Here is an 8,502-nt window from a genome sequence, read left to right on the forward strand (position 1 = left end):
AAGAAAAAAAATAACTTGGACTTGGACACACAGTAACAGGGACAAGAGTAAAGAGGGTGAATAAATAAAGGCAATGACTTACAAGATATCCAGTGCTTAACTAAGATGTAGCTCAGCATTAATCAATGAAAAAAAAAAGTAAAACCAATAAAGCAAATTATATCAAAAAGCCTACATATATCTAATTATTCATAAAGATGTGAATTTAACACTCAGGCCTATTTAAAGATTACAATTTATGGAACTTTATCAACAATGGAAACACATGTATGTATTCCCTCTGACAAATTTCAGAGTGTAAAAAGTAAAAAAATAAAAAAAAATATACAGGTTCAAATTTCAATACACAGAAGCAAGGTCAAAATATTTGACACAAGTTGTATGTCACACAAAAATCTTTTGTACAGTAGGACCTCAGTAAACAACTATTTGAAAAAGGTCCCAATTGCTATTCATAAAACAGACTCACATTATGCACAAAAATGTATATTTATAACTATGAAAGTTATTTCATCTGAAGTACAGTAATACAAAAAAAAAAACACATCAGGATTCATTGTATCTGTCAAGAAGGTAAGAAAAGATTCAAAAGTGCCGAATAGCTGCGAATAGTATAGCAAAGTGGGAATCGAGCTTGTTCGATTTTCTTGCAGCGTATACCGTCTCTCGTTTATGAAATAATGACAATTTTGGTCTGGATTTGCCCTTTAGCAAAAATAAGCATGTAGACTGACATTCTGATGCAGTTTAGAAATTGTTAATAACATTTGCTGGAATGTAGGAGGAAGAAATCCTCACTGCATGAGATGGTGAGTTGACGGTGCGGGTGATGGTGTACAGTACTCGGTGCCCGAATAGCGAATAGCGAATAGCGAATAGCGAATAGCGAATAGCGAATACTTCTATGTGAACGCAGCCTTGGTGATGCCGGATTCTGGTACAGTACCATCAAGGAGCTTGTGTAATAGCTCCTTACCTTGGTACCATATTAGAGCTGTGAATACAGCTCTATAACCGTGAATATTTTAGGTCCCGCCCCCTCCCCCCCCCCCCCCCTCCCCCACTCGGGTGGTCATTTGTATCGAATGTGCGTTCCTGATTTTTCGGGGCTCAGCTCGGGAAAAAAATCCCCGAAAATTACTTAATAGAGGGTCTTTTATCATTTCCCCCCGAAATAGCTCTTGTAGTCTTATATAGTATAGGGGTAGTGAGTACTAAGTTTAAATCTCCCCGAAGCAATCTTGAAATAGCTATAGATTCCGAAAAAAAAAGAAGAAAAAAATCTGAAACACGGCCGCATGCATGTTTTGCTGGGAAGTATGCCAAGCTTTAGCTGGCCTTCTTTTCGTAGAATGAGGATCTGTCTTTACGTGTCTGGTGATCCTCACCCACTAACCCCCCCCCCCCCCCCATCACTTTTATTAATGATTTTGCATACAATACCACATGCAAACAATACAAGAAGGATTATACATTGCGCCCTTCCGGAAAAACAAAATAGGATATTTTAAGAACATGCCTTATGATAATAAATCATTCCCAATAAAACAGTGCTAGTCGATTGTTCTACCATATCAAAACAGCGATTGCAAAAACATGCACCAATAAAGATCTTCATATCAGTGTATATAAACCAGACGTAAATAATTGGCACTCACATACACTCACAGTGTTGTGTGATAAAGATGAAAATTATAAAGACTTGGCGAGTTTGTCCATTTCGTTTTAAATTAATCTTTTGAATATGATCGAACAGACACAGAGAAAATTTATGCGTATCGCATTCCGTAACACAAATTGTCGACATATACATTGCAACGGGAATAAATATGAGACGCCACTTTATACTTCGTATTTTCCTGTTTAAGATGTGATGCTACGTTTTCGAAGTCTTTCTTTTTTCTTTTATTTTACAGGAAAATGATACAATACACAGGTACAAAATTTGTAGGCACATTTGATACCTATAATCACTATTATGCGAATAAACTTCAATTTATAGTTTCAAATATATTGTGGTAAAATCATGAGGAACGTACACAAAATCGGCCACATAATGCGAGAAAATGAGGTGATGATGTAACTGCATATACAAAGATATCATACTTTTTGTCGACGAATTTGCACCTATAAATGAAGCATAACTATAGCATAACTACTAAGTTAAAAGGCAGGCTATAATTCTTGAATAATCTTTAAAAGAATATGAAACTTAACTGTATATTTATTATCTGAATAGTTTACTTGTAAAAGTGCGTAAATCCATTCTTTATCATTATTATTATTTGGTATAGATAGTTCTTCAAATGCCCAGATAGACATTCACCATGTGCATTAAATTAACTATAATTTATAATGTATAATAGTAATGGATATAGGCGCCATTGAAAGAAGAGCGGGTTTTTTATTTTTTTATTTAGGTCCCTTGAAATTTCATATCAATTTTCAACAAACTTCCTGAACTGTTTCCATGGGAGCTAATGGACTATAGTCAGTTTATAGGAAGTTATCCTAATTGACTAAAGCGAAGCCACTAATTAGCTTTTGGACCAATACAAGATAAACACACAACCAGCTGAGCACGTCTGTGTAAGGATTTGTAATGAAATTACATGTTATGTACTACATCAACCCTGTCAAAGAGGGGTCATCCCACTAGACCGACACCCACGAGTCATACAGCCCACGAGTTCGACATTGAAAACAGGTCCATTGAGTCATACAGCTCACGAGTTATACAGCCCAGGAGTTCGATACTAGGCAAATAAAGCCCATGACTTCGACAGCAGGTAAAATCAACCCACGAGTTCGACAGATACAACCAAGGAGGTACTAGGCAAGCTTGCCTAGTACCTCCTTGATACAACACGGTCTCGTGGGCCTTGTTAGCTTATAGTGTCGAACTAACGGGCTGTATGATTCGGGAGCTGTATAACTCAAGAGCTGTATGACTTGTGAGCTGATTGACCCGTGGGCTGTATGACTCGTGGGTGTCGGTCTCGTGACGTGCACCCGTCAAAGATGGTGATGATGACGGTGGTGGTGGTGGTGGAAGTGATGATGATGATAAAGAAGCAAACCCCTTTGAGAAGCATGCAATATTGTTCAATGAATAGATTGTGTATTTTTGGTAGAGATTGCTGCGAAGTTGGGCAATCCCGCTTTCTGGTGATACAGAAGTCCGTTTATATAAAATACTGACAATCAACGGCCTCTTGAGGCGTGGGACCAATGACAAATGGTATATACTGAACATCAAATTTTGAATTGTTTTAAGTTGTTACTCTATCAGGCAGGGTTTCTAGTAAGCAAGTAAACAGTTTAAGCAGATCAGCTGGTGAAGTGAGGATAGGGGGTGAGAGACGCGGTTTTTGTGTTTATTATAAACCTATTTATGTATGTGAATAATTATTTTATGTATGAGAATGTGTGTATACCTATTACCCTTTGACTTTTCTTGCCAAAGGGCCTAAATAAAAAAAAAAACAAACAAACTAATAATTGATACGCAAAAATCATTAAAGAACTTAAAACATGTGTCGATTTTTTTTATTATTGTCATTTTTCACATTGATGAAATTCTTCCGTCAAAAACACGGGTCACTTCGGCGCTTATTTACGCCAATGAACAGGTGATGTATAGGGCAATTTTCAATCACTTGCAATTGTTATTTTTATTACTATGGTCATGATGGCGGTGACTCTTGAACATTTTTTTATTATTATTAATGAAAGAACTTCTTGAATGAAACAGAATTGTGTGAAATGAAAAACCTTGATATACTAGGAATTACACTGTATATACTGTAGCTTTAAAGTGGATTTTATGTTCCTCTGAATGAAAACTCCTCAGTCAAGTGACCTTGCAAAGCAAAATCAACAAAAAGTCGCCAGACATGGATTTTCAGGTAAGAGGGTAGGTTCTAAAAAGGGCTTTTTACACTTGTGTTTCTTAACCCCGGACTTTCTCTGACCCAGGACTATCGTTAGTCCCGTACCAATTTTTTCAGCTTTTTACACTCGCCAATTTAATAGTCCCGTACTATCTCTTGTCCGGGGCTAAGGAGAAAACTGACCTTTTTACACTCGTATTTCTTAGCCCCGGACTTTCCAAACCACATGAATATTCATAATTACGCTGTGTACTGTACACGTACACGCACGCACCGGCAGCACTTGATTACCTCGTTTCTGATTGGTCAGTGAGGGTCGGACTTCGTCTCCGTCGCTTAGCCCAGGATTATTTTTTCGTTCTGTTTACACTCACTTGCTTGGCACCGCAATTGCGGTGCTAACCCCTGCTATTTTGCAGGGCCAGATAGTACCGTACTATCGGTGGGGCTAGCCCACTTTGGCAAAAACGAGTGTAAACAGAAAGTGGGCTAAGGATAGTCCCGTACCAACGGTGGGGCTAAGGCCCACCCCCCCCCCCCCCCCCCCCCCTTAGCCCCACCGTTGGTCCGGGGCTAAGCAAAAATTTACAAGTGTAAAAAGCCCTATCGAGATATCTAAGCTTCAAAATGGACCTTCATAACCTATCAAAATAACGGACTGAGTGTACACACACTCTGGAAAAGTGTTTACTGAGAAAAGAGGCTTTGAAGTTTAGGGTCTATTTAAGGGTTTAATCTGACTAAGGTGTGCTTTGTGCAATGAATGGGACGAAAAAAAAGACGTAAAACTCCGAAAAAACCCCACAATGAAGGGACTATCCGATTAAATTGAAATTTTGCACACTTAAAGAAACACATTGTATTCATGGCTTATAAATGCTAACTTTAAAAGCAATGACGTCATCCTTTATAAAGTTATTAGAGTTGAAAGTGAAGAGTGTGGAAAGGCTTTTTAAAGAAATGATAAGGAGCCCCTGAAACGTATCTAATCATGCTATAATTCTACCCAAAACCGAAACTGCTATAAAGATACAAAAACACAATTTTCCAATTTTCTTATGATCCCAAACTTTAGAATTATGTACAGAATAATAATTGCTTTTTTCAGACAAAGTAAAAAGCTAAAGATTGACTGGGTTGACCTTTTACATCTCCGAGTTCTCGTATAGAATCGGGGCCTGATGAGTTTTTTTTTTTTTGCCTAGTGTCGAACTGGGATCGTATAGCTTGTGTGCTGTATGACTAGTGGGTATCGAGCTCGTGACATGCACCAATAATGCATCTATCATTTATTGCGCATTTCCCCTTATCGCTGGAAATAGCTTTATATGTGTGTGTGTATATTTATATATATTTATTGTGAGGTGATGACATCGTCACTACACGATTGTGACCATTATTACTCTCATGTGAAAACATCTTGATATGGGAATTCTACTACATGTATGTCATACCAGGCCCGTAACTATAGGATTTCTAAGGGGGGGGGGGGGGGGGGGGGCGTAACTATTAGTATAGGATTTTTATGGGGGGGGGGGTTCAAAATTGGCAGGATTTTTATGGGGGGGTTCAAAATTGGAAATAGTGGACCTTTCTGAGGGAGTTAAGCAACCAAGCGGGATAGGGTCTCACTCTGGAAGGGGTATATTTTGGACCCTACTCGCTTTATTACATAGAGTATTCAAATACCACTATGATAAAAAGCAAGTGGCATGTCAGGGAGGTGTCGGAAACTGACTCCTGATTAATGGCGCATTGGAATGGATCGCGAGCAGGAAGGGACAGTCATTGTTCAACCATCGGAGTTAATGTTGTAGCTCCATGGTTGAACTATACACGTACATTCACCACAATTAATCTGATGTCATCACCTTCACTTTGTTGGGGCATTCATGACCTGAATGATATGATATGATATGATATTATATATATATATATATATATATATATATATGATATGATATAACAAATACAATGTAAATATTATATATAGCGAGAAGCTTGACTTATACATATTTAAATATTCAGTGCTAAAAATTCACCAGGAATATTGCCTAAAATTCTTTCAAAGTTATAAATTAAGTAAAACATCACACACAACAAAAACAAGTAACAGGTAATGAAGATTACCTGCACTATGTTTACAGAAAGATATGGCACAATATGTCACGAACAAGATCACTTGTGAGAGTTAAAAGTACATGTAATTAAAATCATTTAAATATCCAAGTTTGGGAGTAAGAAGTTAAATGTTTCATTATGTTTTCTTTAATTGCATAGCTTAAAGTGCATGTGGCCATAGATTGCCAACCCACAAACATTTGTATTTGACTGATTCCCTTTAAAACATTCCAATGCATTTGGCACGTGGGAACAACCCATCCACAGGCATTCAAATGTATAACATGCGTACCTGGGCAATACCCACTGTCGAGTGCAGCCATGTATACATAGGTACACTCTACAATATTATTCTGAAGCCAAAAAAAAAGAAGTAATAATAATAAATAAATAAAAGAAAAGAAAAGTACCCACAATTCAGCATAAGCAGGCTTCTCATCCAATGTTTATCATTGATCTACCTACCTTCCTGTTTGTTTCTTTGTTTGTTTTTTCAGGCGTGAGAAAGTGATTACTTTTTTATAGCGGGTGAGCGCGAGATAAGTCGCTGGGGAGTGAGACTTGCACAGTTATAGGCGTGAAACTTGGTATATATAGGTCTGGTGCGCGGGTATGTGAAAGTGGGTATGGGTGGGGAAAATGTTTTTTCTTTGTCTGGTACATACAATCCCCTTATCATCCTATTTGCAATTTAATCCCCACCAGAATGCTCCCCTAAGGAATAACAAAATGTGATTATTCATGAAGATAGCAACATATAAAATAGAAACACAAAACAAACACAGTTCAATAATGTTCCATTTGAAAGTCAATGTAAACACACAAAATATGTATTCCCAATATTTATTCCTTTCTGTTTATTCTTGAAAGGTCAAAAGTCAATATAATATGGTACAAACAATCTGTAAGTGGCATTATGCTATCTGCCATTATATTTAATCAATATGAATAAAAATTGTAATTGACAAATATCAAAAACACAAACTATGATATTCCACTTCCATCTAATCCCTCACGAAAATAGTGAGTCATTTACTGCACCCTTCATAAAATAGAATCAAGTTATGTTCCACACCATAATTAAATTGGCTCTATATGAACAGTGTAAACCCAAAAATAATGATAGCAATTTTTTAAAAGTCAAGAGTAAAGGAAAAAAAAACTGCATTTTCAAGGAGACTGGTAAATGTTTTCAGACTTCAGCATTTGAACATCTACAAATTGTTTGTGCTGAGTACACAGTTTCAGAATTTATTGTGATTGGGATGAGAATTAAGATTGTTTTCAAAATTCATTACAATTCACAGTGAACGATGATGATGACATAGCAACTAATGCATGATTGCATGCTGAAGGAAGCAAAACTAAAGAAGAAAGCATGCATAAATTCTACACAGGTCAATTTGTTGAGTAAATGGTATTGTAACGGATTACTTTGCTACATTACTGGAATATGTGAGCCTCCTATTATAGTATCATCCCTGTTCAGTGTCATAATATCAAGTTGGTTTTTCAGAGAATTTGTTTATATGCTCCAGGTCCACAATTAATTCCACAAATCTATACACTATCGATCTATACCCTACACAATGTACAATTAAATGTATTAAAAAACAAAAACATTGTCTGGAATGTCCCTTTAAGTGTCACAAGGTTTCCCAAAAAAGGCAACCAAAATTACATTAGATGATGTTACAAACTGCCTCAAGTTTTTCCCTTTTTTGACATAAAATTAAAATACTGGTCAATTTTTGCATCGTATATCATGCTGCCTTGCCCAAATGTGATAGTGACTTTTAGGGGAAAATGCTTGTAGAAGTTAAATTACTACTGGTACTCTAAGACTTGATGTAACATTTTTTTCTTTGATATGATATTTCTGTTCAATACACCTACTGTATATCACGTATGAGAGAATTGTGGAGTGATTACATCTCATACAACTCATATAACCAAGTTTCATTGTAGTTGCCATAATAAACCTTTATTATTTTATACACTGTAGGACTTCAAGACTTGTCTTCAAAACCTTTTATTTTTAGGTTTGATTTTTGTGAAATTTTATCATTCTATTTGTCTGATTTCACTCTATTTACCTGTGTTTGAACAAAGCAAGAAATCTTGAGGTGCTGCATATTGATACGATTAAGGCTCCTTACTTATATCCACTGACGGTTTACAGACCTACGTACTTCCAAGGATATTTTTGCACAACAGCTACAGTCTGAAGCATAACAGGAATGTATTAACTGGCTGTGATCAAAGCTCAGCTGGGGTTTGAGAATCCCTTACTTGTTTTGTCATAACTAGTCGGTACATTGTACTTCAGTAGAAATATCACATAGATTATGACCTCAAATTCACTCTTGTGAAGTGGTACCAAATGGGCCTGTCACTTATCCACTGAACAATATGACACTCTTTCTGCCAACAACAGGCTATGCATAAGATGCACATGAATGGGGCATTACAGACAATTTCCATAATT

This window comes from Diadema antillarum, unplaced genomic scaffold (genome assembly GCF_040938485.1).
Source record: "Diadema antillarum isolate AM-2024a unplaced genomic scaffold, OU_Dant_1.0 seq00001021_RagTag, whole genome shotgun sequence".
NCBI classification, from domain to species: Eukaryota; Metazoa; Echinodermata; class Echinoidea; order Diadematoida; family Diadematidae; genus Diadema; species Diadema antillarum.